Raw genomic sequence first — 19,586 nt, forward strand, 5'->3', positions numbered from 1 at the left:
TACAGTTCTCCTTCACACTTATACTTTTTCCAATCATTCAACCCTCTCACTGTCTTTCATATTAAATTCTTTACCATTATTCCTTTTTCTTACAATCATCATTCTCTCTTGGGATCCTATTCCCTCCATCCTTAATTTGCTTCCAATCATTCTTGATCTTTCCTTCTTCCTCTGATTGGACTGATTAGAAATGAACAACAAATGAAGATCTGCACTTTAACTAAACCCCAACGCATGACATGTTCATAGTCGTGCTGTTAAGAGAATTCATCTAATCTGTATACAATCATCCCTTAGCCTCCTCATTCGAGCGATTTGGTTGCCAGCTCCGGCTGAACACCCGGCGAATACAACAAAGACCAAGGCTCCGAGCCTTAGCTGATTACACTAGGGAATGCAACAGGGGGATCTGGCTTTGAGATCCGGAAATAGACATGGTGGGGGTCAAGAAATGCAACTGCTGCATTGAGATAGACAATGCAACTGGAGGAAGAGTCATGCAATTAGTTGAATCATGCATAATCCCTGCACTAAATTGTACGTCAGGTATGGGAAATATCAAATCCACCTTCATAGAAATCAAAGATAGTCAACAAAAGAAATTAGTCAATGGAAAAAATTGACAAGAAAAATATAGAAATTTCATAATTATATATATAATATATATATATAATATAGAACAGTGAAAAAAGTTTTACCGGAGCCTCAGTCATTAAACCCACCGACAGCACACTACTTGGAGCACCTCTGGGCCACAATGCCATTGCTGCAGTCCTTGACGAAAAGTTTAGAGACCTAAAGAGGGTGGAAGAGAGAATAGGGGACTTGGACCTCCACGATGCCCTCTACCTTCTCACAAAGTGCCTTACCTTGCCCAGGCTAACATACTTCTTAAGGTGGTGCACCCACTTTTGGAAACCCACTTCTAAATCAATATGATGAGCTCCTCAGGTCAATATTCAGGAAGGCGCTCAACCTAGATTTAGAAGACAGTCAGTGGGACCAAGCAACACTACCAGTGAGATTTGGGAGGATAGGCATACGAAAGGCAACTGAGGTAGCACTTCCATCATTCTTATCCTTATGTACAGCAGCCAACGAATTGGTAGGGCAGATCCTACCAGAGCGTATAAGAGAGACAGCGGGAACTCATGATCAAACGTTCATCGAAGCAGCCAGACAATGGGACACCAATGCACACCCTCAACCCCGACCACAAGTCCCAAAAGACCACAAGCAGGCCCACTGGGATAGCCCCATAATGGAAAAGACTGTCACAGCAATGATTGACAACGCTGATGCTGAAAACAAAGCCCGCCTCCTAGCGGTAACAGCACCCCACGCCGGGGATTTTTTATTTGCTGTGCCCAATGCAGCCCTGGGAACTCGCCTCAGTCATGACGCTCTCCGCATTGGAGTTGCCCTTCGGCTTGTCGCTCCCATCCTCACCGAACATTGGTGCATCTGCGGAACTGCGATGGCAGACCAATATGGTCGTCATGGTTTGGTATGTGGTAAATCACAGGGTAAGATTGCAAGACATGAAGAAGTCAACGACATCATCAAGAGGAGCCTCGCCACAGCCCGCTGCCCGGCACAAAGAGAACCACACTTATCCAGACCTAACGACCCTCAGAAGCGCCCTGATGGGGTCACCTTGCTACCTTGGAAGGATGGTAAGCAAGTGGTGTGGGACTACACGTGCGCTGCCACACTGGCCAGTACCTACCTCCACTTCAGCACACGTGAAAGCGGTGGTGCTGCTTCTTTCAGGGAATCGCAGAAAATTATTAAATAGAGGTCTGGCACACTGTTACAGCTTTGTTCCGATCGGCTCGGAGACCCTCGGTTCGTGGGGAAAATGTGCATTGAAATTCCTGAAGGAATTGGGGAACAAATTGATCAGCGCTACAAAAGACCAGAGAGCAAAAAGTTTCTTGTTCCAGCGCCTCAGTGTTGCGATTCAGAGGGGAAATGCCTGTTGCGTCTTGGGCACTAGTCCAACTTCAGAGGAATTTGAAGAAGTGTTTGACTTGCAACAATGATCGAACCCGTCTGTGACAGTCATCAATGTTTCCCATTGTCGTGTTTTTCAAGAGATCCATAACCTTTAAGTACCTTTTTGTATTATTATTTTTATATCAACCCATGTATATCCTATAATATATATATATATATATATATATATATATATATATATATATATATATTAATAAATATGACCGAAAAAGTAAGATTAATAATTCTAACACGAATTTTCGCAATATTTCTTATGTTTCTTTTCACTGTTGATGGTAATTGAATCAATTCTCCAAAATTCATTTTTTTTTCTAGTGTGACGCGACACTTGAACGCGTTTCGTAATAACTTATTACATTTTCAAAGACTTTAGTTTACACACACACAACTATATCCTGCAAACACTAAACAGAGTTTAAACAGCTTTGATTTTATATCTGCATTTGGGTGAGGTGATATGTTACAACAGTTTTGGATGAGGTGAAAACAAACTTTCAACACAAGACAGAACACGAAACAATAGGTATAATATTTTGTAAGTTAAAGGTAAGAATGGAAGTAACTGCAGAGGGCCTATTGGCCCATATTTCTTGATGCTTCTATATTGGTGCAGAGTCTTGAAGTGGGTAGAATATAGTTGTGCATTAATTGGCTGTTGATTGCTGGTGTCGAATTCTTAATGTGTAGTGCCTTGCAGATGTCCAGCCGCCTGCTATCGCTGTATCTATCGATGATTTCCGTGTATTTGTTAAGACTTCTCTGGTGATGGTTTGGTTGTGGGAAGAGATTATATGTTCCTAAATGGAGCTCTGTTGCTTATGCATCGTTAATCGCCTGGAAAGAGATGTTGTTGTCTTGCCTATATACTGAGTTCTTTGAGGCTTACAGTCCCCAAGTGGGCATTTGAAGGCATAGACGACATTGGTCTCTTTCAAAGTGTTCTGCTTTGTGTCTGGAGAGTTTCTCATGAGTAGGTTGGCAGTTTTCTTGGTTTTATAGTAAATCGTCAATTGTATCTTCTGATTTTTGTCTGTAGGGATAACGTTTCTATTAACAATATCTTTCAGGACCCTTTCCTCCGTTTTATGAGCTGTGGAGAAGAAGTTCCTGTAGAATAGTCTAATAAGGGGGTACAGTTGTTGTGTTAGTTGTCTCTTCAGAGGTTGCATGGCGTTTCACCTTCCTTCTTATGATGTCTTCAACGAAACCATTGGAGTAGCCGTTGTTGACTAGGACCTGCCTTACCCTACAGAGTCCTTGATCGACTTGCTTCCATCCTGAGCTGTGGCTGAGAGCACGGTCGACATAAGCTTTAACGACACTTCTCTTGTACCTGTCTGGGCAGTCACTGTTGGCATTGAGGCACATTCCTATGTTTGTTTCCTTAGTGTAGACTGCAGTGTGGAAACCTCCGCTCCTTTCCATGACTGTTACATCTAGAAAGGGCTGCTTCCCATCATTCTCCATCTCGTAAGTGAAACACAACACAGAATTCCGCTTAAATGCCTCCTTCAGCTCCTGCAGATGTCTGACATCAGGTACCTGTGTAAAAATGTCGTCGACATACCTGCAGTATATGGCCGGTTTCAAGTTCATGTCGACTAAGACTTTTTGTTCGATGGCCATCGAACATCGTCTTGTGTCGAAACAACTAGAGACCCTAGAGCTGCCAGTTTTCTATTTCAGCGCGTTAGTGTGGCAATCCAGAGAGGAAATGCTTACTGCATCCATGGTTCCTGCCCGCCATCTGAGGAGCTGGAAGAGCTGTTCAACTTGTGACAAGCAGCCTTGTACCCTGCATGTAATCAATATTGTAACTTTTTTGTGTAATGACATAATGACATATATATATATATATATATATATATATATATATATATATATATATATATATATATATATATATATATATATATATATTGTGACGGTGTTCCCCCCCTTATAATTCTCCCACGCCTGCAGTAAGAGTCATGTCTACTTTTCCCAAGCGTTCTCTACGTTGCAGGCTACAATTTGATATATGGGAGAGAGTGAAGTGTTCTCGGAGAGCCGAGAAATTTGTGAAATAGTGATATTTTGGCCTGTGGTTTAGGCCCTTTAGGGAGCCAAGATGGCGCTTACCTCCCTGATCTCCCGCCAAAACCGTGTGACGTCAGTGGCACCGGATTGGTCACCGACAGCAGTGTGGCACCGGGAGCCAATGAAAACCTCCCATAGTAAAAGTGACGTCACGAAGGAAGGGGGTCCGGCCAGCGCGCCGAGCTGGCGCCAGCAGTCAGACACGACACGTCATAGAGGTCGGACGTGCGACGAGTGGTCCTTTCTGTCGGACAGCTATTTCCCACTACCGTGGATTTACGCGTCACCTGAAGTCCGCCAGTACTCTGAGAAGTCTTCCCTAGTTCATGTGTTGAACCAGAAGAGGGAATTGACGGTTATTTGAGCAACAAGTGCTCCAGTCAGGTACTGTGCCAGTAGCAGTGAAGCCGTGCAGTGACGTATGTTGACGTCTGTGGCAATTCACCAGTTCGTGACAGCGTAGTGGCAGACAGAGCCACTGGGTAGCTGAGGAAGAGAGGACTAGTTGGGGAAACCGGACGACTGTAGCTGAGACGTAGGCGACAGCCGTTGCTGGGAGAAGACGACGGCCAGGAGACCGACTCCAACCTTCAAGAAGTCAAGAAGGAGGACGGACCTGCAGTGAGGAGGCACGGAGACGACGCGCTAAACGGTGGGACGACGAGAGGCTCTGGTAGGACACGACGACGTGTAGTGTGGGGGCGTTCCCGACACGAGGACCAGGAGCTACATCTCGACTCTCATCGGAGGATAGGGTGAAGTAGGTGGTTCTAGTTCCCTCCCCATTCCCCTTTAGTTAGCTATGTTATTCGGCTATATTTTCTAGCCTGAGGATTTTATATGTCGTGAGCAAGTCTCACCCATGTCACGGTAAAGCACCAGTGTGCTAGACAGTACTATCAAGAGTACTTGTAATATTCATGTTGATTATTGGTGTGTACAGGCACCAGGAACCAGTGATAAATTTACTGTGTTGTGTATATCTTTCTATAGATTTTGATATGAACATATAGTGGTGAATTATATATAATATTATGCCAGTATTTGGAGGTTAGGCTATGTGCCCAGAAACTATTTATTTTCCATGTATTGATGATTGATTTATATACCATATATATGTCTGTGTTCATTCAGTGAATAATCATTTGTGAGTACAGTGAATTATTGCATTATCCCCAACGAGAGAAAGTACTGAAAACTCCAGTGTTAATAGTTCATAATATATTGTTGAGTGAAGAACAATGTGAAGCCATTACAGTGAATCATTATAGCATTGATTGTAGAAAAGACTGTTTGAGCCTGAGTACAGTGTAACTGAGTAATACGGTTTATTTAGCCAATATCGAGTGTGCGAGTTTCTAGTAATATTGGAGAATTTAATGAAACAGCGCGCGTGAATCTAGAAAACAAGCCAAGTTCGCGCGGAGAGGCCATTGCGATCAGCTGTTCTTGACACTTGATGAGGAGGGGAGAGTGTTGCCCTCTAGCGGTCGCATAATATCCGTGGGAATTACCGGCCGAGTCAGGATCAGTTGATTTATCGATTATTGTGTGGCCTTGTGACATCTTTCATACATTTTAAGTAAAATACAAAACTCTCTTTGTGTTTTTATCATCCCCTCCATTGATCTTGTGGCTATATTATACTGGTAAACATAGAGTGATAACAATAAGTACCTGCCTGATTCCTGATCTTTGAGTGTGACCTTGCCAAGGCTACCACTGAATACACCAGTCCACTGATGGTGTTACTGGCCACCTTAAACACCAGTTGGCGATCTTGTGGATAACCGTAGAGCCCTATTGTTGGGGAGGGCACACGACAGTCGATGTGAACGAGTTGTGTTCTCACTCTTTCTTAATAAGAGGCCGTTAAGATTGACTGGGAGACTCTCCTGGCGTGCAGTGGCGCCGTGAGGATCGAGGGAAGACCCGCAGGGCTACGGTGAGTTACCTTGAGCATAACTATTGCTCACCCCAGAGTAAGGGTAGAGAATAATAGAGAGGTGGAAACCCCAACAATATATATATATATATATATATATATATATATATATATATATATATATATATATATATATATATATATATATATATATATATATATATATGAGAAAGCTGCATGAACGCGCAAGCCATATATCACTAAGAACTCTTTGACCCGGCCAGGATTCGAACCCATGCCGTCCAGGATCACCCCTAAACGAACACAGTACCGTGACCAAACGGTACTGTGTGTTTTGGTCATGGTACTGTGTACGTTTAGGGGTGATCCTGGACGGCATGGGTTCGAATCCTGGCCGGGTCAAAGAGCTCTTAGTGATATATATATATATATATATATATATATATATATATATATATATATATATATATATATATATATATGCAAGGCCCGATTTGCCTAATAAGCCAAGTTTTCCTGAATTAATATATTTTCTCTAATTTTTTTCTTATGAAATGATAAAGCTACACATTTCATTATGTATAAGGTCAATTTTTTTTATTGGAGTTAAAATTAATGTAGATATATGACCGAACCTAACCAACCCTACCTAACCTAACCTAACCTATCTCTATAGGTTAGGTTAGGCTAGGTAGCCGAAAAAGTTAGGTTAGGTTAGGTAGTCGAAAAAAAACATTAATTCATGAAAACTTGGCTTATTAAGCAAATCGGGCCTTGCATAGTAGGCTGAGAAGTGAGTTCTGGCTAATAGGTACGACATATATATATATATATATATATATATATATATATATATATATATATATATATATATATATAAAATATTACACTGTTTTTATGGATTTTCTAAACGGCCTTTTGAAACAATTTAAGATGCTATTGCTTAAATTCCGAACATTTATGCACCGCGCAAAATAATTAATGTAATTTCCCTAGTGTGCATAATATATTCAGGGCATCAGAAACCTCTCTTATGAACACAAACGAAAAAAAGAACACCCATTACATTCCCAAGGCGGAGAGGAGGCCGGGACTCTCTTATTTAATTCAAATGGGTTAAGGGGGTATTAGATACCAAATTTCCAAAAAATATGCAATAAATAAAAATTAGTTTGATTTCAATCAAAATTTTTTGACAAGGTGTATATGAAAAGGGTTTCATCTGGTCCAAGTCTCAGCATCGTAGCCTAAATGGGAACGGAGAAAAAATATTGAATTATGAGTCAATTTTTTTCCGAATTGGTCAACTGAAATCATGCCTATGACGCTCAGCTATCACAATAGCATATAATAAAAAAATGTAATAATTAGTTTTATACAAAAAATGTTGTTTAAAAAAGGGACATTTTTTATTTGTTTATTCAACGATTTGAATGAATCTGGTAGTATTCTGGTGTTACTCCCCAACGATTATCTTGACTTGGTTGGCGAGGTTCCACTAACGTGAATACTACCGAATTACTGATGAGCTTGAAAGAAGAAATTATGGCTTTAAGGTGTTTGATCACCTCAGCTGGATGACGAGTAGGATGGATGTCATTACCACCTAAGTATATAATGGTTAGATGGTGAGGCCACTCTAACGCAGGTGTTAGTGTGGAATTGTTATAAAAGTTATGAGCTGTTGCTCCTGGTGACCTAAAGATTCTTACTTCTGTATGAGGTATAGGTCTAAGTGTTGTGGGTAATTGACTGTGTCCCACTAAGGCTACCTTATACATGAGGTGAAAGTAGCGATGTGTTGGTGTGACTTAGACTAACTGATGTGTTACACTGTTGGCTGACACAATTAATTAAATAGTTAATCTAGATTACATCACACAAGGATTAGTTATTATTAATTAGTATTTATAATTATAATTTATGTTTATCTGGTTCGATAAGGACCATAATGTATACACCTGACTGCACGTAATTCTATCTGTAAGTGTGTCAATTTTGGAGAAAATTGGTTGATGTCAACTTCAGTCACAGATGGCGGAATCTTTAACTTTACTTTTTATTAATATATTTTCAAGTAACGTAAACGTTATCTCTACTCTTTCATTTTGTAATCAATTTACATGAAACTTACAGCTTATATGTAGAGTTTATGTCTCTAAAATCTGTTGCCGCACTGTTTTCCTAAGTCCATTTATTGATTTTATAAATATTTATAAACAACATTTTGCTGCATATATTTTTAGGGAAACTTTGAAAATTTGTATTATTGCACTAAATACATTTGGGATAGAAATCTGGCTACAAAACCTTTAATATATGCTAATGTGATAGCTGAGTGTCATAGAAATTTCGGTTGACATATGTGTTTGTAGCAACACGTTGAAAAATGTTGAAAAATCGTCAAAAAATTTTGTTTTTTTCTCCCATTCTATTTAGACTGCGATGCTGAAACTTGGACCAGTTACAGCCCTTTTTACATATAAAAGTAAATAAATATTGATTGTACTAGAATAGCTTTTAATATCCTAACCCCAGCTTCCTTAAAAGAAAATTGGCAACCCGTTCTCGCACTTTCTTACAGTCAATTTTGACTTATTAAATACGTGCATATGTGACATACTAAACGTACTAGTTTACCTTGAAAATCTTCATAGAAAACGCCGACCTTACCTAACCTTCTTAGTATGTTAAGATAAGCATCTTATTGCTTCGTAATTACAATTATTACTTAACCTAAACATATAATAGGTTAAGTTAAGCATCTTATTGCTTCGTAATTACAATTATTACTTAACCTATACATATAATAGGTTAAGTAATAATTGTAATTACGAATCAATAAGATGCTTATCTTAACATACTAAGAAAGTTAGGTAAGGTCGGTGTTTTCTATGAAGCTTTTCAAGGTAAACTAGTATGTTTAGTATGTCACACATGCACGTATTTAATAAGTCAATATTGACTATACGAAAGTACGAGAACGGGTTGAAATTGGAAGCAGGATATAAATAGGATAAACTAAAAAAAAAATGTCAAGCTTACATTGAACGCGAATTCAGTGGATGCAAATAGGAAAAGAACTGATTTAGAAAGGAAAGAGATATAGTTACTGCATCGCAAATAGAGTTACTGACATGTGAAACATTTCACTCTGAAAGAGTAAAGAAGCGATTTTCTGACACGTTTCAAACTTGCTTTCTTATAGTGGTTTAAACCCACTATCGTCTATTGGCTGAAACCAACACTATCTTCTAGCAGTTTAAACCAACTATTTTCTTGTGGTTTAAGCTCACGTTCTCTTAGTGGACTACCCCTCTTTCTTCTTTTGGATTAAACCCGTTTCCTTCTAGTTGTTTAAACCCACTATCTTTTAGTGTCTTTTATTGTCTTGAGGGAGGTTCGAATCCTCATCACGGCCCAATTTATAACTTTTTCGGCGGTACAATTTATAATCCTTATTTTTGTACATTTCATCCATGATAGTTTTAGGTTCCATGATTGGTTGTTTCTCTCTCTCTCTCTCTCTCTCTCTCTCTCTCTCTCTCTCTCTCTCTCTCTCTCTCTCTCTCTCTCTCTCTCTCTCTCTCTCTCTCTCTCTCTCTTCCCTTTTTGTTGCATGACCTCCTAATACTCACATACTCTCCATCTTTGTGTACTCGTGTGTGTGTACTCACCTAATTGTTGTATTTTTGCGGGGGTTGAGCTTTGGCTCTTTGGTCCCGCCTCAACCTCTTATGGTTGGTCCCGCCTCAACTTCTTATGGTTGGTCCCGCCTCGTGTGTGTGTGTGTGTGTGTGTGTGTCTGTGTGTGTGTGTGTGTGTGTGTATTTATCTGGTTGTATTCACCTTGTGGTGCTTGCGGGGGTTGAGCTCTGCTTTTTCGGCCCGCCTCTCAACTGTCAATCAACTGTTACTAACTACTAACTAAAAATTTTTTTCCCATACACACCCAGGAAACAGCCCGTAACAGTTGTCTAACTCCCAGGTACCTATTTACTGCTAGGTAACAGGAGCATCAAGTTGAGGGAAACTCTGCCCATTTGTCTCCGCCGGCGCCGGGAATCGAACCAGGACCACAGGATTAAAAGTCCCGCGCGCTGTCCACTTAGCTACCAGACCCCTAAGCGTATGTGTATGTGAGTGTGTGTGGGAGGGGGGGGTGGTATTAGGGTTGAACTTTAGCTCTTAAGCCTCTTCATTCCAGTCGTGACCAATTAATGAAATTCCTTTTCCAATATTTCTTGCCATATTTTCTTTTGAAACTGTTTATTAAATTTGCCTCGCCAGTCTGTTCTCCAATTTTTGTGCCACTCTACTGTGAAGACTTTCTTTGGCCGCTTCAGCCCCTCCTTTATGTCTGAAGTTTTCCCTTGTTGTGTCATAGTTCCCCCGTTCCTCATTCCCAATAGTCTCTAAGTTTTCAATTCCACTTAGTATCTTGTACGTTGTTATCATGTCCCCCGCTGAGGCTTTTCCTGTATAGTGATTGTGCTGACTACCTTTAAGTGCCTGTCTCTCTAATGCAAGTTTTAGTCTCCTTAGTTACGGAATAAATTATCTTGTTAATTCTCTGCAAATGTTCCTGATTCATTTTTCTAGAGAAAAGGCTCGGGGCTAGAGACCAACACGGACGGACAGGCTGACATATATCAGCTAGTACCGGGGGCTAGAGGGAAGGCTCGGGGCTAGATACCAACACACGGGTCGCCATCCCAAAGGAGCAGCAGTTCTATTAATTTTGTAGACGATCTGACACTCTCCATCAACCAACACCTCCTCCTTTGATTTATATATGATAAAGTGTGGTCAGAGAGAGAGAGAGAAAGGGGAAGAGATAACGAAAGAGGAAGAGAGAAGGATAGGAGAGAGAGAGACGAGAGAAAAAGTAGTTTCTATACTGCTCTTCGAGTGTCGTTACTCCTCATTTATCTGTAGTTATTAACTGGGAAATAACAGGCTTCAGTCACCGACTGAACATATATTAGTTATCTTCAAAGTAATGACTTGAGTAGACAATGGTCAGTATTAAAATGGTTCACGCAAAGAACTGTTCAATATTAATTTAGATTATATATATATATTTTTTTTTTAACATGGTAAATATATTTAATTGGCCGCTGTTTAATTAATTAAACAGCGGCCAATTTGTATAATTTGTCATATACTCGTCGACTCCACACCAACAATATAACAATGATTGCGACAGCGGCTACCAAGCGGACACACACCTCAGTGGTCATAACTAACTTCCTTTTATGATCAAAGTTTCAGGTCAGGACGATGTGCCATTCTTAAGACAGTGTCAGAAAATCTCTGATGATACAAACGGGCCCATCACGGTATACCTTCATGGTCCCATCACAGTATACTCTCACGGGCCCATCACAGTATACTCCGCTCACTATACACACAGTTTCAACTACCATTACACTAATAGTAATGATGATACTGCTAATAAATAAATAAAAAACTAGTAACTGTACTAAAAATATAACTAGTAATTCTCAGTATTAAATATATTGATACAAATAATATGATTGTTTAATGATATATATAATATTATATAGTGCATAAATAATATCAGTAATTCTAATAATAATAATAATAACCCGAATGATATAATTATTATAAAGCCTGTTCGATGTTGGAGGTCTTTAAGCACTTGGAACTAGCCCCACTTAATTTTTACAAGTTATTGCTGTTGGGTACATGCCTAACATGTGTCACTTGGCATAAAGCCTATTGATTGGTAGACTGGTAAACCAGTGAGCAATTTGCCACATCTCAGGGTCTGGCAGACAAAGAAGAGACACACACAAAGTCACAGAAACAGGAACATAAAAACACAGAGATAGACACAGAGACAGACAAACACAGGCAGAACCATAGACAAAGAAAGGATATGTTGACATACAGCATACTGCACATATCCTTATCTATCATTTATATTCCATCTAATAAACACATATAATCATCATATATAATAATAATAATAATAATACAAAAGCAAAAGCAATAATACATGTCTCATGAAAAGATCAAAACATTACAATAATGACAATGACATAAGCATTACTAGCAACAAATACAACAACAAAAACACACCAGAAACATCGGATCCCTAATTGGTACTCAATAAATAGGAACAAGTCAACAGCTTGAAGCAGAAGCCAGAGAGGCAACAGGGAATACAGAAATAATTAACAGGAGAGAATGTAAGCAGAGGAATTCTTAGTGAGCTCCCCCTCCCAGGCAGGCCGGGGGAAGACTAAATCATTATTATGAGAGGAGGGTGAGAGGGGGTGTTGATAGGGTGTGGTGGGGTGAGGGGGGGGTTGATAGGGTGAAGATGTTGATAGTAAGGACTTATGAAGAGTGGCGGGTAGTGGGTGTTCACATAACAGCAATCTGTGTTCTATAACTTTATTGATACTATTCTAAACTGGGGCGTTTAAGTATTGTGTGTGAGGGTGTTTTCTTCTATGTATTTCTTTACTTCCTCTTTAATTTCTTTTGGCAAGTTTTGGTTAACGTACACTTCTTGGTATGTGCTGCTGTCCCTTAATTTAAATAATTTTTTCTAGCAGTATATATTTCAAAGAAGTATTATATTAAAATATTATTTTGACTGTTCGATTTTGTTCATTCTGATACTGCCTTAGCCTACATTGCTGCAATATTTACTAGGTGGTCTCATTTGTTGGATTTTTTGTGAGAATCTCTAATTTCTCCCCTGCATACATTCCTACACATTTGCCATGTGTCTCCCCCAGCCTCTGGGAGAATGTAAATTACTACGGATTTCTCCCACTCAAACTCATACCTCATGCATGAGGTGCGTCATATCTCATCCAGCTAGGTTATCCCAGCTTCCATTACTGTTGAAGTTATAATCGGCTTTTTCTGTTACAATTTAGCAATTTCTGCAAAGGATTTATGGAGCTTTATTTTCCGTTTGTTCAGTAACTTTCTTTACCTGTTTTTTCTCCTCCATTATCCCTGCTATTACAATAATTATCTTTCCTTCTTCTACTGCCATACACATATTCCTAATACTTAAGGTCTTCTACTTTCTTTTAAGGCCACTAAGCCGAGATGTAAAATGTATATACTAAGTAACCTTCATGAGTATTATTTTTGTTTTGTTTTTCCTTTCTTATTTTTACTAAAACTTACTAATAAATCTCCTTGTTTTTGCTGCCGTCTATTATTCTCCTTTCTTGGTCTGCTCACTTTCTCAGTACATATACCTTTTTGCATTGTCTCTAATCTAAATTTTCTTGAAGTTAGACTTTGCTATTGGGATTTTTCAGTGTTTTTTCCATCTTATTTGGGCCTCTAATGATGGGTTTAAATTCCAAGTATAAGGTAGTGAGGAAATGGAGAAGCTGTGGATAAGGGTGTGAGGCATGGGGGTGTGGTGTATATGTAAATAGTGTAGGGAGGGATATAATGGTAATGGGGAAGAGGGAGTTGTGCGAGTGACGGGGGACTGTAGTGAAGGGGGAAGTGATGAAGGGGAGTGTTGGTGATAGGAAGGGAGGGTATAGTGGTGATGGGTATAGAAGGGAGGTTTGAGGTGATGGATATGGAATGGTAGAGGTGATGGATAAGGAAGGATATTGACGATGGGACAGAGGAGTATTGCAGATGTAAATGGAAGTAGCAGAGGAGGAGTAAGACTTACCAATTAGAGAGTAAGAAGGAGAGAAAGTACGAGGGAGAGGAAGTAAGAGGGAGAGAGTAAGAGGGAGAAAGTAAGAGGAAGCTCCGCACTTACTCTTGAGAATTAAAACAAGTAGACGCTTAGTAAAGGTAATCTTCCAAAATTTTAATTGATTTTTCTGGAAAGTGAACAAGAGAAAGAGGCAGAGAGCAAGAAGAAGAAGAAGAAGGAGAAGAATGCGTTAACGAGAGGGAGGAGGAGGAGGAAATGAAATGAAAATGAATATGCCGAAAAACAATTAAATTTAAGAAAAATGAGAGAGAGAGAAAGACAAAGAGAGTGAAAGGCAAAGTGAAGAAAATAGAAAGAGAGAGAGAGTCAGAAAGAGAGGAAAGGAGTGAGATAAAGAGAATAAGAGAGAAAGAGAAACACACAGAGAGAGACAGAGAAGGAGAGAGAACCAAGACCTCAGTCCCACACCACACAAGTAATTGCTTCACATGTTAAATATAGTACACACCTCCCCTACTACAAACGAGCAGCGCGGGTGTTAATAAACACCTGTGGATGTATATGTGTACAAATCTGCATAATTAACAAGTGTCCTTGAGTGAAGGTGTACATGTATATGGATGAAGTCAGATACGAGTGAATACATGAATTAAAGGTAGAGGAGCGGTCACATGCATAATTTAGACCATCTCGCAACTTCATTCGCACACACACACGTATGTGAGACCAACTTTTACGTATGCATCCTAGAGACACATCTAAAGCTTAAAGCGGTCCTAAGACTTGATTCGATGCTCGTTATGAGTTCATGGGAGTGAGCTACGAAGCGGGACGGAATGAACTAGATCAGACACTAACGGGAGGAGACAGAGTTAACATGATTACGTCAAATATGAATTTAAAAAGAATTAACAAAGTAGATGAAGAAGCAATTCATCTACTTCGAAATGTAGATCTTCAAATCTCTATTATATGTACTACATATGTTTCTGTCTAGCACACACACACACACACATCCCCAGGAAGTAGGCCGTAGCAGCTGTCTAATTCCCAGGTACCTATGTACTGCTAGGTGAACAGGGGAATCATTGTGAAAGAAAATCTGGCCATTTGTTTCTGACGTTGCTGGGGATCGAACTCTGGAGCCAGATTCACGAAGCAGTTACGCAAGTACTTACGAACGTGTATCTCTTTCCTCAATCTTTGACGGCTTTGGTTACATTTATTAAACAGTTTACAAGAATGAAAACTTGCCAATCAACTGTTGTTATTGTTATAAACAGCCTCCTGGTGCTTCGGAGCTCATTAATTGCTTAATAATATTAAATAAAGCCGCCAAAGATTGAGAAAAGGTGTACAGGTTCGTAAGTGCTTGCGTAACTGCTTCGTGAATCGGGACCCTGGCCCTTAGGACTACGACCCCAGAGCGCTGCCCACTGAGCCGCGAGGCGCCTTTCATTACACCACCACAAGCAAAATAGAGGCCGCCCTCCCTATCAAAATAATATATCGCCTACTATGAATAATCAAATTATATAATATATCACTGTGGGAATATATCATATTTTTGTAATTGACCGCAGTCAAAAAATACATATATTACCACGGACACTTTATTTCCCTGTGGATCCCGTGACGAGGAGAGCGGGAAATATTATTTCCAACATTGTCTGCTTCTGTGTGTGTGTGTGTGTGTGTGTGTGTGTGTGTGTGTGTGTGTGTGTGTGTGTGTGTGTGTGTGTGTGTGTGTGTGTGTGTGTGTTCACCTGCCTGGGTGAACAGGTTCAGGTGGCAGCTCCTCACCCACATTTTTGGTAACTAATAGAGGGATTATATGTATGTTGGGTGATTGTGTATGTGTATTTCTGTGTGTGTGTTTGATTGTAAGTTTGTGTGTGTGTGTGTGTGTGTGTGTGTGTGTGTGTGTGTGTGTGTGTGTGTGTGTACTCACCTAGTTGTACTCACCTAGTTGTGCTTGCGGGGGTTGAGCTCTGGCTCTTTGGTCCCGCCTCTCAACCGTCAATCAACAGGTGTACAGGTTCCTGAGCCTATTGGGCTCTATCATATCTACACTTGAAACTGTGTATGGAGTCAGCCTCCACCACATTGCTTCCTAATGCATTCTATTTGTCAACCACTCTAACACTAAAAAAGTTCTTTCTAATATCTCTGTGGCTCATTTGGGCACTCCGTTTCCACATGTGTCCCCTAGTGCGTGTGCCCCTTGTGTTAAATAGCCTATCTCTATCAACCCTGTCGATTCCCTTGAGAATCTTGAATGTGGTGATCATGTCCCCCCTAACTCTTCTGTCTTCCAACGAAGTGAGGTTCAATTCCCGTAGTCTCTCCTCGTTGCTCATACCTCTCAGCTCGGGTACTAGTCTGGTGGCAAACCTTTGAACCTTTTCCAGTTTACTCATATGCTTGACTAGATATGGACTCCATGCTGGAGCCGCATACTCCAGGATTGGTCTGACATATGTGGTATATAATGTTCTGAAAGATTCCTTACACAAGTTTCTAAAGGCCGTTCTTATGTTTGCCAACCTGGCATATGCTGCTGATGTTATCCTCTTGATATGAGCTTCAGGGGACAGGTCTGGCGTGATATCAACCCCCAGGTCTTTCTCTCTCTCTGACTCTTGAAGTATTTCATCTCCCAAGTGATACCTTGTATCTGGTCTCCTGCTTCCTACTCCTATCTTCATTACATTACATTTGCTTGGGTTAAACTCTAACATCCATTTGTTCGACCATTCCTGCAGCTTGTCCAGGTCTTCTTGAAGCCTCAAGCTGTCCTCCTCTGTCTTAATCCTTCTCATAATTTGGCGTCGTCAGCAAACATTGAGAGGAATGAGTCTATACCCTCTGGGAGATCATTTACGTATATCAAAAACAGGATAGGTCCAAGCACAGAGCCCTGTGGGACTCCACTGGTGACTTCCCGCCATTCTGAGGTCTCACCCCTCACTATAACTGTCTGCTTCCTATTGCTTAGGTACTCCCTTATCCACTGGAGCGCCCTACCAGTTACTCCTGCCTGTTTCTCCAGCTTATGCATCAACCTTTTATGGGGTACTGTGTCAAAGGCTTTCCTACAGTCCAAAAAAATGCAGTCCGCCCATCCTTCTCTTTCTTGCTTAATCTTTGTCACCTGATCATAGAATTCTATCAAGCCTGTAAGGCAAGATTTACCCTCCCTGAACCCATGTTGATGGGTTGTCACGAAGTCTCTTCTCTCCAGATGTGTTACTAGGTTTTTTCTCACAATCTTCTCCATCACCTTGCATGGTATACAAGTTAAGGACACTGGCCTGTAGTTCAGTGCCTCTTGTCTGTCCCCCTTTTTAAATATTGGTACTACATTAGCAGTCTTCCATACTTCTGGTAGGTCTCCCGTTTCCAGTGACCTACTATACACTATGGAGAGTGGCAAGTTAAGTGCTCCTGCACATTCTTTCAATACCCATGGTGAGATTCCATCCGGCCCAACAGCTTTTCTCACATCCAGCTCCAATAGGTGCTTCTTGACCTCATCTCTTGTAATTTCGAACCTTTCCAAGGTCACCTGGTTTGCTGCCACCTCTCGTAGCACCGTGACTTCTCCCTGTTCTATTGTAAAGACCTCCTGGAACCTTTTGTTGAGTTCTTCACACATCTCTTTGTCATTCTCTGTGTACCTGTCCTCGCCCACCCTAAGTTTCATCACCTGTTCCTTCACTGTTGTCTTTCTCCTGATGTGACTGTGTAGTAGCTTTGGTTCGGTCTTGGCTTTATTAGCTATATCATTTTCATACCTTTTCTCAGCTGCTCTTCTCACACTAACATACTCGTTCCTGGTTCTCTGGTATCTCTCTCTACTTCCTGGTGTTCTGTTATTACGGAAGTTCCTCCATGCCCTTTTGTTCAGCTCCTTTGCTTTCATACATTCCCTATTAAACCACGGATTCTTCCTTTGCTTCTCTGTTTTTTCCTGTTGGGCTGGTGTCGTGTTCCCCACGAAGACCGAAGACCCCAAACCTGCTTACAGCCTCCTAACATTTTTGGGTGACATAGTCCATCATGTCTTGTACAGACTTAGTTCCGAGTTCTGTGTCCCAATGTATATCCCATAGGAATTTATTCATCTCCTCGTAGTTTCCCTTTCGGTACACCAGCCCTTTGTTTCCCAGTTCTTTTTTGGGGGTGATAATTCCTAGCTCAACCAGGTACTCAAAGCTCAATACACTATGATCACTCATTCCCAAGGGGGCTTCCAACTTAACTTCCCTTATATCCGACTCATTTAGGGTAAATATCAGATCAAGCAAGGCTGGTTCATCCCCTCCTCTCGTTCTTGTCGGTCCCTTGACGTGTTGACTTAGAAAGTTTCTTGTTGCCACATCCAGCAGCTTAGCTCTCCATGTATCTGAGCCTCCATGTGGGTCTCTGTTCCCCCAATCTATCTTTCCATGGTTGAAGTCTCCCATGATTAGTAGCCTGGATCCGTTCCTGCTAGCCACAGAAGCTGCTCTCTCTATTATATTGATGGTGGCCAAGTTGTTTCTATCATATTCCTGTCTGGGTCTTCTGACATTCGGTGGGGGGTTATATATGACTACTATTATAATTTTCTGTCCTCCAGTTGCTATGGTGCCTGATATGTAGTCACTGAAACCTTCACAGTTCTGAATTACCATCTCTTCGAAACTCCAAGATTCTCTTAGTAGCAAAGCTACACCACCTCCTCCTCTCCCTTCTCTCTCTTTCCTCACTACATAGTAGCCTTGTGGAAACACTGCGTTTGTTATGGTGTTTGTTAGCTAGTTAGTTGTGTGTGTGTGTGTGTGTGTGTAATCACCTAATTGTACTCACCTAATTGTGCTTGCGAGGGTTGAACTCTGGCTGTTTGGTCCCGCCTCTCAACCGTCAATTAACAGTTTTACAGGATCCTGAGCCTATTGGGCTCTATCATATCTACACTTGAAACTGTGAGAAGAAACTGGGTGATTGTGTATGTGTGTGTGTGTGTGTGTGTGTGTGTGTGTGTGTGTGTGTGTGTGTGTGTGTGTGTGTCTGCTTTTTTTATTTACTATTTGTGCTGCAGAAGCAAGCTGTTAGCTCTTGGACCCCGTCTTTCTAACTGTCGGTTGTCTAATACCCTGACTCCCGGCTAGTTTGGCTCAGTCTATAGAAATATATTACATGCCAAAACCATCAGGAGTGTCAAAACGTTATACGTCAAAGAGTACTGGGAAGACGGGACACCACGAGCGTGGCGCTCATCCTGTAACTACACTTAGGTAATTACATACAAGCAGGTCATTGCAGGCGAGTGAAAATCACTCGGTGGTCGTAGTTCAAAGAGCCCGGGTTCCATTCCCGGCCGAGACCGAAACAAATGGGCACAGTTTCTTTCACCAGATGGGCCTGTTCACCTTGCAGTACGTAGGTACCTGTTAGCTGCTCCGGTTTACATTCTGGGGAATATGTGTGTTAAAGACAAATATATGTAGTATATACATGATAGAAGAAAATTGGTTGGTAGTCAGTGCATTAGACAACCGATGGTTAGAAAGGCGGGGTCCAAGAGCTAGCAGCTCAATCCAACAGGCACAAATGGTAAATACAAATAGTAAATATATACACTTGATTTTGTGTTTTCACAACTCATCGTCAGAGACTTATAAGAGCGGGGATATGAGCATGTATCACCCAGTCAATTTGTAAATCTGTTTGAGGTTGAAGCAAGGCTCTTGAGGCAATGGTGCTCGGTCCGTGTACAGCATTGTGGCTCAGATTTGGCATCAATGAATCAAGTACCACATGACAGGGTGCCAAAACGACCCCCACGAATAATTTTGCTATTGTATTCCAGAACGCATTTGATTGTCATTTCTTTCTGTATCTAGAAAGATTTGA

Source organism: Procambarus clarkii, chromosome 8 (genome assembly GCF_040958095.1).
Source record: "Procambarus clarkii isolate CNS0578487 chromosome 8, FALCON_Pclarkii_2.0, whole genome shotgun sequence".
Lineage (NCBI taxonomy): Eukaryota > Metazoa > Arthropoda > Malacostraca > Decapoda > Cambaridae > Procambarus > Procambarus clarkii.